At 38.2% G+C, this 16,724-nt stretch overlaps 3 non-coding genes and 1 pseudogene across 3 annotated transcripts; 3 read left to right on the forward strand and 1 right to left on the reverse strand.

Moving 5' to 3' along the window:
* Positions 1-650: 650 nt before the first annotated feature.
* On the reverse strand, positions 651-2,572 carry LOC130903186 (small subunit ribosomal RNA). The gene has a single exon (XR_009060593.1). It is a non-coding gene; the product is annotated as a small subunit ribosomal RNA (ribosomal RNA).
* A 6,774-nt stretch (positions 2,573-9,346) lies between these two features.
* LOC130903187 (small subunit ribosomal RNA) lies at positions 9,347-11,268 on the forward strand. The gene has a single exon (XR_009060594.1). It is a non-coding gene; the product is annotated as a small subunit ribosomal RNA (ribosomal RNA).
* Positions 11,269-12,369: 1,101 nt separating this feature from the next.
* LOC130903121 (5.8S ribosomal RNA) lies at positions 12,370-12,525 on the forward strand. The gene has a single exon (XR_009060539.1). It is a non-coding gene; the product is annotated as a 5.8S ribosomal RNA (ribosomal RNA).
* Positions 12,526-13,238: 713 nt separating this feature from the next.
* The window catches only part of LOC130903150 (large subunit ribosomal RNA), a 7,504-nt pseudogene continuing 4,018 nt past the window's right edge, over positions 13,239-16,724 (forward strand).

Consider the following 16,724-nt stretch of genomic DNA (forward strand, 5'->3'; position numbering starts at 1 on the left):
TGTGCTTAAATTTCGTTTAGGTACCCGGATGAAAATGTCTCAATAACATATAATCATCACATATAATCTGTCGATATTTTCTTGTATTACCTTCAAACGATAAAAAACTTAGGTAATAATATAATAAACGAAATAAAATTTATCCATAAAAATATAGACACACACACGACAACAGACGACGTTTCAATAAACTATATATTTTTCGTTTATTATAATAACGATTCTTTATCAGAACGTTTTTAGTTAACAAGAAATTTTGTTAATGATCGTTCCGTCAATCGTTATAATATATAATAATACATATGTTGTTATTGTTGTGTCGTCATCGTCGTCGACGCCTTCTATAAACTATGATAAAAATTTTTCGTTATATTTTTATTGGAAAAATTTATATATGTAAATATATTTTTATAGACGTATGAATTATATTTATCTTTTTTTTTTTAATTTTATTCGAAACTTGTTCGAATTTTGTAAAAATTAAAAAAAGATTTCAATATATATACATCTATAATATATATATAATTTATAACATATATAAATTTCTTTTGAAGAGTTCGATAATTTTGTAGAAGAAAATTCTCTTTTACAATTAATACAGACTTGATTTCGTTTTTTTTTTTTTTGTTTAAAAACGAACAAATACTCTGTAATGATCCTTCCGCAGGTTCACCTACGGAAACCTTGTTACGACTTTTACTTCCTCTAAATGATCAAGTTTGGTCATCTTTCCGAAGCATCGGCGACGCCGAAACGCCACCGCGCTCAGTCCGAAGACCTCACTAAATCATTCAATCGGTAGTAGCGACGGGCGGTGTGTACAAAGGGCAGGGACGTAATCAACGCGAGCTTATGACTCGCGCTTACTGGGAATTCCTCGTTCATGGGGAACAATTGCAAGCCCCAATCCCTAGCACGAAGGAGGTTCAGCGGGTTACCCGGGCCGCTCGGCCAGGGAGGACACGCTGATTCCTTCAGTGTAGCGCGCGTGCGGCCCAGAACATCTAAGGGCATCACAGACCTGTTATTGCTCAATCTCGTGCGGCTAGAAGCCGCCTGTCCCTCTAAGAAGAATTATTTGTACGCCGACAGTAAAAACCGCGAACGGCAAGAGCCGAAACTCAATACCGACGGGCCTTTGGGATGTCGAAATACGCCTAGTTAGCAGGCTAGAGTCTCGTTCGTTATCGGAATTAACCAGACAAATCGCTCCACCAACTAAGAACGGCCATGCACCACCACCCACCGAATCAAGAAAGAGCTCTCAATCTGTCAATCCTTCCGGTGTCCGGGCCTGGTGAGGTTTCCCGTGTTGAGTCAAATTAAGCCGCAGGCTCCACTCCTGGTGGTGCCCTTCCGTCAATTCCTTTAAGTTTCAGCTTTGCAACCATACTTCCCCCGGAACCCAAAAGCTTTGGTTTCCCGGAAGCTGCCCGCCGAGTCATCGGAGGAACGTCGGCGGATCGCTAGCTGGCATCGTTTATGGTTAGAACTAGGGCGGTATCTGATCGCCTTCGAACCTCTAACTTTCGTTCTTGATCAATGAAAGCGTTTTTGGCAAATGCTTTCGCTTCTGTCCGTCTTGCGACGATCCAAGAATTTCACCTCTAACGTCGCAATACGAATGCCCCCATCCGTTCCTATTAATCATTACCTCGGGGTTCCGAAAACCAACAAAATAGAACCGAGGTCCTATTCCATTATTCCATGCACACAGTATTCAGGCAAAATTTTGGCCTGCTTTAAGCACTCTAATTTGTTCAAAGTAAACGTGCCGGCCCACCTCGACACTCAGTCAAGAGCACCGCGGCGGGATTGAGTTGGGCCGCCCTTGCGAGCTAAGCCCACCGGCAGGACGTCCCACGACACGCCAGTTAACACCGCGTACGATGAACCAGCGGCGTGGGACACAGATTCGACTACGAGCTTTTTAACCGCAACAACTTTAATATACGCTATTGGAGCTGGAATTACCGCGGCTGCTGGCACCAGACTTGCCCTCCAATTGATCCTCGTTAAAGGGTTTAGAGTGTACTCATTCCGATTACGGGGCCTCGGATGAGTCCCGTATCGTTATTTTTCGTCACTACCTCCCCGTGCCGGGAGTGGGTAATTTGCGCGCCTGCTGCCTTCCTTGGATGTGGTAGCCGTTTCTCAGGCTCCCTCTCCGGAATCGAACCCTGATTCCCCGTTACCCGTTACAACCATGGTAGGCGCAGAACCTACCATCGACAGTTGATAAGGCAGACATTTGAAAGATGCGTCGCCGGTGCGAGACCGTGCGATCAGCGAAAAGTTATTCAGAGTCACCAAATTGTACGATGACGAGCAAGCCCGCCACCGATTGGTTTTGATCTAATAAAAGCGCTCCTTCCGTCTCCGGTCGGAACTCTGTTTGCATGTATTAGCTCTAGAATTACCACAGTTATCCAAGTAAATGTGGGTACGATCTAAGGAACCATAACTGATTTAATGAGCCTTTCGCGGTTTCACCTTAATTTGGCTTGTACTGAGACATGCATGGCTTAATCTTTGAGACAAGCATATGACTACTGGCAGGATCAACCAGGGAACTGTGTTTTATAATATATATAATATATATTATTACTATTATTATTATATATATATATATATATTTTATAATAAAAAACTATTATCGAAAAAGTTTTAATAACAATATCCAAAAGAGGATAAATTATGATGATGTTTTTTATATTACATATATACTTTATATTTATACATAATATAATAATCATCTATATTCGTGTATAAACACATTGTTATTTACTTTTTCTTTTGCGTGTTTGCTGCGCTTATTATTGAAAATATATAATTTTCAGCGCCACGCTTTATTTATATTTTTTCTTATTTTATAAAATTTCACCGAATCGACTATAAATCTATCTAAATTTAATCGAAATGAGAAAAATTAGATGATTACGTCGACCGGGCTACAATTTCGACATTATCTCTACCCTTCGCTAGATTGTAAGCGACATGGTTTATACATTAGGTAATAATGAACGAAATTTTTATTCTCGCACGGAATAATGAGAGTTATCGCAAATATTGTGTATTATATATATAAAAGTGTAATATAATATATATTTTTCATAGACGATCGCATATGAATCGCTCACGATAGAACGCTAGCTAAATTCGCGATCTCGCAATAGATATTTAACTTGTGGATAAATTGATATAATATCTGAAAAGGGAACCGCTAGCAATATACGTTAATATATTGGAGGAGAACGGGGACCCTTTCAGAAAACTATATAATCCACCGATGTGGAATGACCGAAACAACGTCTTTACGTAAATTATAACGAGTTTATTAAAATTTAACGAGACGTCAACTTCGATACACCACACATATATGTGCGCTGTACAACGGTACGCCTTCTACATTAACATTAATAAAGATGTATAGTGAAAATATATAAAAGATGTATTGTGAATATTAAAAAGAAGTATTATGAAATTACATGTTTTGTATTTAGAAGCCGTCCGAGGTGTATCTATCACATAAAAGTGTTATGAAAATATTAACAATAAGGAAAAAAAGTATTATGAAATTAGATGGCCGCTCGATGTATGAACGTACGAGGTGTATTATATAAAAGTTGTATGAAAATAGAAATAATAATGAAAAACAAGTATTATGAAATTAAATTCCGCTCGATATAGGAACTTGTCGAGAAAGATGATTTGTGAAGTTGAATGGAGATGTTTTGTATGTAGAAGTCGTCCGAGGTGTATGACATAAAAATGTTATGAAAATATTAACCATAAGGAAAAAAAGTATTATGAATTTAGATCGCCGCTCGATGTATGAACGTACGAGGTGTATTATATAAAAGTTGTATGAAAATAGAAATAATAATGAAAAACAAGTATTATGAAATTAAATTCCGCTCGATATAGCAATTTGTCGAAAAAGATGATTTGTGAAAATTGAGTGGAGATGTTTTGTATTTAAAAGCCGTCCGAGGTGTATCTATCACATAAAAGTGTTATGAAAATATTAACAATAAGGAAAAAAAGTATTATGAAATTAGATGGCCGCTCGATGTATGAACGTACGAGGTGTATTATATAAAAGTTGTATGAAAATAGAAATAATAATAAAAAACAAGTATTATGAAATTAAATTCCGCTCGATATAGCAATTTGTCGAGAAAGATGATTTGTGAAAATTGAGTGGAGATGTTTTGTATTTAAAAGCCGTCCGAGGTGTATGACATAAAAGTGTTATGAAAATATTAACAATAAGGAAAAAAAGTATTATGAATTTAGATCGCCGCTCGATGTATGAACGTACGAGGTGTATTATATAAAAGTTGTATGAAAATAGAAATAATAATGAAAAACAAGTATTATGAAATTAAATTCCGCTCGATATAGCAATTTGTCGAGAAAGATGATTTGTGAAAATTGAGTGGAGATGTTTTGTATTTAAAAGCCGTCCGAGGTGTATGACATAAAAGTGTTATGAAAATATTAACAATAAGGAAAAAAAGTATTATGAAATTAGATCGCCGCTCGATGTATGAACGTACGAGGTGTATTATATAAAAGTTGTATGAAAATAGAAATAATAATGAAAAACAAGTATTATGAAATTTAATTCCGCTCGATATAGGAACTTGTCGAGAAAGATGATTTGTGAAGTTGAATGGAGATGTTTTGTATGTAGAAGTCGTCCGAGGTGTATGACATAAAAGTGTTATGAAAATATTAACCATAAGGAAAAAAAGTATTATGAAATTAGATCGCCGCTCGATGTATGAACGTACGAGGTGTATTATATAAAAGTTGTATGAAAATAGAAATAATAATGAAAAACAAGTATTATGAAATTAAATTCCGCTCGATATAGCAATTTGTCGAAAAAGATGATTTGTGAAAATTGAGTGGAGATGTTTTGTATTTAAAAGCCGTCCGAGGTGTATCTATCACATAAAAGTGTTATGAAAATATTAACAATAAGGAAAAAAAGTATTATGAAATTAGATGGCCGCTCGATGTATGAACGTACGAGGTGTATTATATAAAAGTTGTATGAAAATAGAAATAATAATAAAAAACAAGTATTATGAAATTAAATTCCGCTCGATATAGCAATTTGTCGAGAAAGATGATTTGTGAAAATTGAGTGGAGATGTTTTGTATTTAAAAGCCGTCCGAGGTGTATGACATAAAAGTGTTATGAAAATATTAACAATAAGGAAAAAAAGTATTATGAATTTAGATCGCCGCTCGATGTATGAACGTACGAGGTGTATTATATAAAAGTTGTATGAAAATAGAAATAATAATGAAAAACAAGTATTATGAAATTAAATTCCGCTCGATATAGCAATTTGTCGAGAAAGATGATTTGTGAAAATTGAGTGGAGATGTTTTGTATTTAAAAGCCGTCCGAGGTGTATGACATAAAAGTGTTATGAAAATATTAACAATAAGGAAAAAAAGTATTATGAAATTAGATCGCCGCTCGATGTATGAACGTACGAGGTGTATTATATAAAAGTTGTATGAAAATAGAAATAATAATGAAAAACAAGTATTATGAAATTTAATTCCGCTCGATATAGGAACTTGTCGAGAAAGATGATTTGTGAAGTTGAATGGAGATGTTTTGTATGTAGAAGTCGTCCGAGGTGTATGACATAAAAGTGTTATGAAAATATTAACCATAAGGAAAAAAAGTATTATGAAATTAGATCGCCGCTCGATGTATGAACGTACGAGGTGTATTATATAAAAGTTGTATGAAAATAGAAATAATAATGAAAAACAAGTATTATGAAATTTAATTCCGCTCGATATAGGAACTTGTCGAGAAAGATGATTTGTGAAGTTGAATGGAGATGTTTTGTATGTAGAAGTCGTCCGAGGTGTATGACATAAAAGTGTTATGAAAATATTAACAATAAGGAAAAAAAGTATTATGAATTTAGATCGCCGCTCGATGTATGAACGTACGAGGTGTATTATATAAAAGTTGTATGAAAATAGAAATAATAATGAAAAACAAGTATTATGAAATTAAATTCCGCTCGATATAGCAATTTGTCGAAAAAGATGATTTGTGAAAATTGAGTGGAGATGTTTTGTATTTAAAAGCCGTCCGAGGTGTATCTATCACATAAAAGTGTTATGAAAATATTAACAATAAGGAAAAAAAGTATTATGAAATTAGATGGCCGCTCGATGTATGAACGTACGAGGTGTATTATATAAAAGTTGTATGAAAATAGAAATAATAATGAAAAACAAGTATTATGAAATTTAATTCCGCTCGATATAGGAACTTGTCGAGAAAGATGATTTGTGAAGTTGAATGGAGATGTTTTGTATGTAGAAGTCGTCCGAGGTGTATGACATAAAAGTGTTATGAAAATATTAACGATAAAGAAAAAAAGTATTATGAAATTAGATCGCCGCTCGATGTATGAACGTACGAGGTGTATTATATAAAAGTTTTATGAAAATAGTAATAATTATGAAAAACAAAGTATTACGAAATTACCTAAGTTTGGTGACTGACCGGCAGAGGGCGCTAGTGTCTATAAAACCGTATTAAGTTTGGTGTCTGGTCGGCAGGATATAGCAACTTGTCGAAAAAGTTGAATTGTGTAAATTGAATGGAAATTTTTTTTATGTAGAAGCCGTTCGAGGTATATTATATAAAAGTGTTATGAAAATATTAACAATAACGGAAAAAAGTATTATGAAATTAGATGGCCGCTCGATGTATGAACGTACGAGGTGTATTATATAAAAGTTTTATGAAAATAGAAATAATAATGAAAAACAAGTATTATGAAATTTAATTCCGCTCGATATAGGAACTTGTCGAGAAAGATGATTTGTGAAGTTGAATGGAGATGTTTTGTATGTAGAAGTCGTCCGAGGTGTATGACATAAAAGTGTTATGAAAATATTAACGATAAAGAAAAAAAGTATTATGAAATTAGATCGCCGTTCGATGTATGAACGTACGAGGTGTATTATATAAAAGTTTTATGAAAATAGTAATAATTATGAAAAACAAAGTATTACGAAATTACCTAAGTTTGGTGACTGACCGGCAGAGGGCGCTAGTGTCTATAAAACCGTGTTCAGTTTGTCGTCTGGCCGGCAGAGGGCGCTAGTGTCTATAAAACTGTGTTTAGTTTGTCTTCTGGCCGGCAGAGGGCGCTAGTGTCTATTAAACCGTGTTAAGTTCGGTGACTGGCCGGCAGAGGGCGCTAGTGTCTATAAAACCGTATTAAGTTTGGTGTCTGGTCGGCAGGATATAGGAACTTGTCGAAAAAGTTGAATTGTGTAAATTGAATGGAAATTTTTTTTATGTAGAAGCCGTTCGAGGTATATTATATAAAATTACTTTTTTTCCTTATTGTTAATATTTTCATAACACTTTTATGTCATACACCTCGGACGGCTTTTAAATACAAAACATCTCCACTCAATTTTCACAAATCATCTTTCTCGACAAATTGCTATATCGAGCGGAATTTAATTTCATAATACTTGTTTTTCATTATTATTTCTATTTTCATACAACTTTTATATAATACACCTCGTACGTTCATACATCGAGCGGCGATCTAAATTCATAATACTTTTTTTCCTTATTGTTAATATTTTCATAACACTTTTATGTCATACACCTCGGACGGCTTTTAAATACAAAACATCTCCACTCAATTTTCACAAATCATCTTTCTCGACAAATTGCTATATCGAGCGGAATTTAATTTCATAATACTTGTTTTTTATTATTATTTCTATTTTCATACAACTTTTATATAATACACCTCGTACGTTCATACATCGAGCGGCCATCTAATTTCATAATACTTTTTTTCCTTATTGTTAATATTTTCATAACACTTTTATGTGATAGATACACCTCGGACGGCTTTTAAATACAAAACATCTCCACTCAATTTTCACAAATCATCTTTTTCGACAAATTGCTATATCGAGCGGAATTTAATTTCATAATACTTGTTTTTCATTATTATTTCTATTTTCATACAACTTTTATATAATACACCTCGTACGTTCATACATCGAGCGGCGATCTAAATTCATAATACTTTTTTTCCTTATGGTTAATATTTTCATAACATTTTTATGTCATACACCTCGGACGACTTCTACATACAAAACATCTCCATTCAACTTCACAAATCATCTTTCTCGACAAGTTCCTATATCGAGCGGAATTTAATTTCATAATACTTGTTTTTCATTATTATTTCTATTTTCATACAACTTTTATATAATACACCTCGTACGTTCATACATCGAGCGGCCATCTAATTTCATAATACTTTTTTTCCTTATTGTTAATATTTTCATAACACTTTTATGTGATAGATACACCTCGGACGGCTTCTAAATACAAAACATGTAATTTCATAATACTTCTTTTTAATATTCACAATACATCTTTTATATATTTTCACTATACATCTTTATTAATGTTAATGTAGAAGGCGTACCGTTGTACAGCGCACATATATGTGTGGTGTATCGAAGTTGACGTCTCGTTAAATTTTAATAAACTCGTTATAATTTACGTAAAGACGTTGTTTCGGTCATTCCACATCGGTGGATTATATAGTTTTCTGAAAGGGTCCCCGTTCTCCTCCAATATATTAACGTATATTGCTAGCGGTTCCCTTTTCAGATATTATATCAATTTATCCACAAGTTAAATATCTATTGCGAGATCGCGAATTTAGCTAGCGTTCTATCGTGAGCGATTCATATGCGATCGTCTATGAAAAATATATATTATATTACACTTTTATATATATAATACACAATATTTGCGATAACTCTCATTATTCCGTGCGAGAATAAAAATTTCGTTCATTATTACCTAATGTATAAACCATGTCGCTTACAATCTAGCGAAGGGTAGAGATAATGTCGAAATTGTAGCCCGGTCGACGTAATCATCTAATTTTTCTCATTTCGATTAAATTTAGATAGATTTATAGTCGATTCGGTGAAATTTTATAAAATAAGAAAAAATATAAATAAAGCGTGGCGCTGAAAATTATATATTTTCAATAATAAGCGCAGCAAACACGCAAAAGAAAAAGTAAATAACAATGTGTTTATACACGAATATAGATGATTATTATATTATGTATAAATATAAAGTATATATGTAATATAAAAAACATCATCATAATTTATCCTCTTTTGGATATTGTTATTAAAACTTTTTCGATAATAGTTTTTTATTATAAAATATATATATATATATATAATAATAATAGTAATAATATATATTATATATATTATAAAACACAGTTCCCTGGTTGATCCTGCCAGTAGTCATATGCTTGTCTCAAAGATTAAGCCATGCATGTCTCAGTACAAGCCAAATTAAGGTGAAACCGCGAAAGGCTCATTAAATCAGTTATGGTTCCTTAGATCGTACCCACATTTACTTGGATAACTGTGGTAATTCTAGAGCTAATACATGCAAACAGAGTTCCGACCGGAGACGGAAGGAGCGCTTTTATTAGATCAAAACCAATCGGTGGCGGGCTTGCTCGTCATCGTACAATTTGGTGACTCTGAATAACTTTTCGCTGATCGCACGGTCTCGCACCGGCGACGCATCTTTCAAATGTCTGCCTTATCAACTGTCGATGGTAGGTTCTGCGCCTACCATGGTTGTAACGGGTAACGGGGAATCAGGGTTCGATTCCGGAGAGGGAGCCTGAGAAACGGCTACCACATCCAAGGAAGGCAGCAGGCGCGCAAATTACCCACTCCCGGCACGGGGAGGTAGTGACGAAAAATAACGATACGGGACTCATCCGAGGCCCCGTAATCGGAATGAGTACACTCTAAACCCTTTAACGAGGATCAATTGGAGGGCAAGTCTGGTGCCAGCAGCCGCGGTAATTCCAGCTCCAATAGCGTATATTAAAGTTGTTGCGGTTAAAAAGCTCGTAGTCGAATCTGTGTCCCACGCCGCTGGTTCATCGTACGCGGTGTTAACTGGCGTGTCGTGGGACGTCCTGCCGGTGGGCTTAGCTCGCAAGGGCGGCCCAACTCAATCCCGCCGCGGTGCTCTTGACTGAGTGTCGAGGTGGGCCGGCACGTTTACTTTGAACAAATTAGAGTGCTTAAAGCAGGCCAAAATTTTGCCTGAATACTGTGTGCATGGAATAATGGAATAGGACCTCGGTTCTATTTTGTTGGTTTTCGGAACCCCGAGGTAATGATTAATAGGAACGGATGGGGGCATTCGTATTGCGACGTTAGAGGTGAAATTCTTGGATCGTCGCAAGACGGACAGAAGCGAAAGCATTTGCCAAAAACGCTTTCATTGATCAAGAACGAAAGTTAGAGGTTCGAAGGCGATCAGATACCGCCCTAGTTCTAACCATAAACGATGCCAGCTAGCGATCCGCCGACGTTCCTCCGATGACTCGGCGGGCAGCTTCCGGGAAACCAAAGCTTTTGGGTTCCGGGGGAAGTATGGTTGCAAAGCTGAAACTTAAAGGAATTGACGGAAGGGCACCACCAGGAGTGGAGCCTGCGGCTTAATTTGACTCAACACGGGAAACCTCACCAGGCCCGGACACCGGAAGGATTGACAGATTGAGAGCTCTTTCTTGATTCGGTGGGTGGTGGTGCATGGCCGTTCTTAGTTGGTGGAGCGATTTGTCTGGTTAATTCCGATAACGAACGAGACTCTAGCCTGCTAACTAGGCGTATTTCGACATCCCAAAGGCCCGTCGGTATTGAGTTTCGGCTCTTGCCGTTCGCGGTTTTTACTGTCGGCGTACAAATAATTCTTCTTAGAGGGACAGGCGGCTTCTAGCCGCACGAGATTGAGCAATAACAGGTCTGTGATGCCCTTAGATGTTCTGGGCCGCACGCGCGCTACACTGAAGGAATCAGCGTGTCCTCCCTGGCCGAGCGGCCCGGGTAACCCGCTGAACCTCCTTCGTGCTAGGGATTGGGGCTTGCAATTGTTCCCCATGAACGAGGAATTCCCAGTAAGCGCGAGTCATAAGCTCGCGTTGATTACGTCCCTGCCCTTTGTACACACCGCCCGTCGCTACTACCGATTGAATGATTTAGTGAGGTCTTCGGACTGAGCGCGGTGGCGTTTCGGCGTCGCCGATGCTTCGGAAAGATGACCAAACTTGATCATTTAGAGGAAGTAAAAGTCGTAACAAGGTTTCCGTAGGTGAACCTGCGGAAGGATCATTACAGAGTATTTGTTCGTTTTTAAACAAAAAAAAAAAAAACGAAATCAAGTCTGTATTAATTGTAAAAGAGAATTTTCTTCTACAAAATTATCGAACTCTTCAAAAGAAATTTATATATGTTATAAATTATATATATATTATAGATGTATATATATTGAAATCTTTTTTTAATTTTTACAAAATTCGAACAAGTTTCGAATAAAATTAAAAAAAAAAAGATAAATATAATTCATACGTCTATAAAAATATATTTACATATATAAATTTTTCCAATAAAAATATAACGAAAAATTTTTATCATAGTTTATAGAAGGCGTCGACGACGATGACGACACAACAATAACAACATATGTATTATTATATATTATAACGATTGACGGAACGATCATTAACAAAATTTCTTGTTAACTAAAAACGTTCTGATAAAGAATCGTTATTATAATAAACGAAAAATATATAGTTTATTGAAACGTCGTCTGTTGTCGTGTGTGTGTCTATATTTTTATGGATAAATTTTATTTCGTTTATTATATTATTACCTAAGTTTTTTATCGTTTGAAGGTAATACAAGAAAATATCGACAGATTATATGTGATGATTATATGTTATTGAGACATTTTCATCCGGGTACCTAAACGAAATTTAAGCACATGTCGTTTCTATCGATATGTATAAAAATTCGTTTTAGAAATAATATTTTATGTATTATTTCGAAGGTGTTCGAAGATTTACGCCCGACCGTCGAAATTTGTATAAAACTTTCAAGATAAAAAAAAAACTGTAATAATATAAAGAGGAGGAATATATCGTGCGAGATATCTGTCTATGCGCGCCTCGTTTGTAATAAAACATGTGCAGCGGTTAAAATTTATCAGATATATCAAAGTACGATATTATAATTTCTCTAAAAGTTTCGAATAATTACCATTTATTATAATATATATATATATATATATATATATATATATATATATAAAAATGTCGTTATATAAATTTTCTATACGCGTATAAGATATTATAATAATATTATTAATTTAATAATAATCAAATATTAAAAATACGACGAATAGAATATGAGAAAACGACATAATAATAAAATGATTACCCTGAACGGTGAATCACTTGGCTCGTGGGTCGATGAAGAACGCAGCTAATTGCGCGTCAACTTGTGAACTGCAGGACACATGAACATCGACATTTCGAACGCACATTGCGGTCCTCGGATACTCGTTCCCGGACCACTCCTGACTGAGGGTCGTATCAATTTAAAAGACTGCTTAGAATTTAAAATTTTTCTATTTATTAAAGAAAAATAATGCCTAAGCGTGTTGGATGTGAAACAATAACGCACACTAATTAAGAAAAAACACATGCACATACAAACTTGTGCGTATTTTTTTTTGTATTTGTGCGGCATCCTAAAGTGCGAAAAGCAGCGTAAATTTTTATAGAAAAAGTTACGCAATTTTTGAACACAACCCGCTATACCATAAATTAATCGTGTATTTATATGAAATACATAAAATTTGTTTGGTAGAGAGTTATATTTATATATAATATATATATATATATATTATACATATATACGACGTATATATAGTCGATAAATAAGTGTGTGTATATATAATATATTTATGATAAAATGATAACGCGGTCGTCGTGTCCGAGAGAAATAATAAAGTTTCGAAGACTGGACGTCTGACCAGTGTTTTATTTATATCATTTATACACACGGTATATCGACAAAATATATGAATTATATATATTAAAAATATTATATATGTATAAAGGCTGGTGGTGTGTTGCTGATGCTGATGCTGATGCTGCTGCTGCTGCTGCCGACTCTTTAAATAAAAACAAATAATGTTATATTTCATATGAGAGATGATATTATTATTAAACACACGTTTTTTTTTATGATAGTTTGGCGAATTGTATTTAAATATTATAAGAGATATATTATAAATATATCGACCTCAGAGCAGGTGAGATTACCCGCTGAATTTAAGCATATTACTAAGCGGAGGAAAAGAAACTAACTAGGATTCCCTCAGTAGCTGCGAGCGAACAGGGAAAAGCCCAGCACCGAATCCCGTGGTCGATATCGGCCACCGGGAAATGTGGTGTTAGGGAGGATCCGTTTATCACGAGATCGTGCGGCGCGTCCAAGTCCTTCTTGAACGGGGCCACAGCCCATAGAGGGTGCCAGGCCCGTAGCGACCGTTGCCGATTGCGTGAGGATCTCTCCTGAGAGTCGGGTTGCTTGAGAGTGCAGCCCTAAGTGGGTGGTAAACTCCATCTAAGGCTAAATATGACCACGAGACCGATAGCGAACAAGTACCGTGAGGGAAAGTTGAAAAGCACTTTGAAGAGAGAGTTCAAGAGTACGTGAAACCGTTCAGGGGTAAACCTGAGAAACCCGAAAGGTCGAAAGAGGAAATTCATTCGCGTTTCGATAATTGAAGTTGAACGTTTGTATGACGGATATTGTTTGTGTTTCGGCATATTACAATAAATCGCGTTTTACGTTTTTCTAATCGATATCGAACGCGTGCACTTTTCCTCTAGTAGGACGTCGTGATCCGTTGGGTGTCTGTCTAAGACTCGAGGTGGTAGACCACTTGATTTTATTCGAATTCATGGGGACCCTCGATGTTCCGACAGACTCGCTCGACGGTAGAAATATGGCGCGGGGCCGCTAGATTAATTAGCGTTCGGCCCGTAGCAAGAGCGTTTCGTGTTTGACGGTAATCGGACATAATGCCGATTCTGTCCCGGAACGACTGTTGGTTACGGTGTTCTCGAACAGACCTCGTTTTGAAACGCCGATCAACGACGCTATCGATTTGGGTAATTTCAGGACCCGTCTTGAAACACGGACCAAGGAGTCTAGCATGTGCGCGAGTCATTGGGAAATAACTAAACCTAAAGGCGTAATGAAAGTAAAGGTTTACCTCGCGTAGACCAAGGGAGGATAAGCGATTTGCAAATAAAAATTGTAAACGCTTCGCACTCCCGGGGCGTCTCGTTCTCATTACGAGAAGAGGCGCACCAAGAGCGTACACGCTGGGACCCGAAAGATGGTGAACTATGCCTGGTCAGGACGAAGTCAGGGGAAACCCTGATGGAGGTCCGTAGCGATTCTGACGTGCAAATCGATCGTCGGAACTGGGTATAGGGGCGAAAGACTAATCGAACCATCTAGTAGCTGGTTCCCTCCGAAGTTTCCCTCAGGATAGCTGGCGCTCGTAGCGTACGAGTTTCATCCGGTAAAGCGAATGATTAGAGGCATTGGGGTCGAAACGACCTCAACCTATTCTCAAACTTTAAATGGGTGAGATCTCCGGCTTGCTCGAACTTATGAAGCCGCGAGACTCGAATCAGAGTGCCAAGTGGGCCATTTTTGGTAAGCAGAACTGGCGCTGTGGGATGAACCAAACGTCGAGTTAAAGCGCCAAAATCGACGCTTATGGGATACCATGAAAGGCGTTGGTAACTTAAGACAGCAGGACGGTGGCCATGGAAGTCGGAATCCGCCAAGGAGTGTGTAACAACTCACCTGCCGAAGTTACTAGCCCTGAAAATGGATGGCGCTGAAGCGTCGTGCTTATACTCGACCGTCAGCGGCATGTGCGGTTCGCGTTTTGCGCGCGACCATGAAGCTCTGACGAGTAGGAGGGTCGCGGCGGTGTGCGCAGAAGGATTGGCCGTGAGGCCGTCTGGAGCCGCCGTCGGTGCAGATCTTGGTGGTAGTAGCAAATACTCCAGCGAGGCCCTGGAGGACTGACGTGGAGAAGGGTTTCGTGTGAACAGCCGTTGCACACGAGTCAGTCGATCCTAAGCCCTAGGCGAAAGCCGATGTTGATGTGGTGTAGCTTTATTTACTTACGTAAAAAGTTTGTACACACCCATCGGGCGAAAGGGAATCCGGTTCCTATTCCGGAACCCGGCAGCGGAACCGTCAAAAAGTCGGGCCCTCGCAAGAGAGTTCGTCGGGGTAACCCAAAAGGACCTGGAGACGCCGTCGGGAGATCCGGGAAGAGTTTTCTTTTCTGCATAAGCGTTCGAGTTCCATGGAATCCTCTAGCAGGGAGATATGGTTTGGAACGCGAAGAGCACCGCAGTTGCAGCGGTGTCCGGATCTTCCCCTCGGACCTTGAAAATCCAGGAGAGGGCCACGTGGAGGCTCGCGCCGGTTCGTACCCATATCCGCAGCAGGTCTCCAAGGTGAAGAGCCTCTAGTCGATAGAATAATGTAGGTAAGGGAAGTCGGCAAATTGGATCCGTAACTTCGGGATAAGGATTGGCTCTGAGGATCGGGGCGTGTCGGGCTTGGCGAGGAAGTGGGTCACGGCTGACGTGCCGGGCCTGGGCGAGGTGAAGTAATTGGAGCATCTCTCTTTCCTTCCTGGTTGGAGTTTGTGATAATTATGAATCCGAGTTCGGTCCCGTGCCTTGGCCTCCCGCGGAACCGTCTTGCTGCGAGGTTCCATATTACCTTAATCGGTATTTGGATATCCTCTTCGGCCGCCATTCAACGGTCAGCTCAGAACTGGCACGGACTAGGGGAATCCGACTGTCTAATTAAAACAAAGCATTGCGATGGCCCCAACGGGTGTTGACTCAATGTGATTTCTGCCCAGTGCTCTGAATGTCAAAGTGAAGAAATTCAAGCAAGCGCGGGTAAACGGCGGGAGTAACTATGACTCTCTTAAATAAATATCTAAACATCTCCAAAGTATCTATCCTAACCGTACAATCGACTCTATCAAATATAGACGGAAACAGGATAGATACAAGGAACTCCTCGAATTCTTAAGAAAAGAAAATAACATCGAGGCCCGCGTAGACGTTCTCGAACAACTTGAGAACGAAAACGCGCGGCCCCACGAGGATGCAGAAGGTGAAGTAGTGGAGTTCTCTCTTCTCGAGAGTCCTAGAGGTCGAGGCAGGGACTCAAGCTTTAAAGATCGTCAGAGTCTTAATCCGAATGCTGAGGAGTTCGTACCCATTGCGATAGAACACCGGCACAATACAATCTCTACGTTTTTATACGATTACTGGCACGCTAATGACGGATGGAATACTTATGATAGCACTTTATTCCGTTACTCTCAATTCACCAACCTAGACCGCCATAGAGAGGGAGTGAGAAAAGAGGTGAATGAATATATTACTGCTCTCTTCAACGAAGCAGGGACTGGGAAGCCCAAAACGAAGGCAAACGGAAACCGCAGGGCCCCAGTCTTTAATAACAGGAACCATGAGCGTTCGTATAAATACAAAGTCGTCCAACGACGATATCGATCCGATCGAGCCGCTTTGGCGCGTGATATCCTAGACGGGAAACCGCTCTGGGGGGACGATGTACTACCTGACATTGCGTCAATAGAGTCCGAGTACAGGGGCATATTCGGAAGTCCCTCTCTCCTAGACAACGAACCAATCTTAGATCAG

This window comes from Diorhabda carinulata, unplaced genomic scaffold (assembly GCF_026250575.1).
Source record: "Diorhabda carinulata isolate Delta unplaced genomic scaffold, icDioCari1.1 Dcau_14, whole genome shotgun sequence".
NCBI classification, from domain to species: domain Eukaryota; kingdom Metazoa; phylum Arthropoda; class Insecta; order Coleoptera; family Chrysomelidae; genus Diorhabda; species Diorhabda carinulata.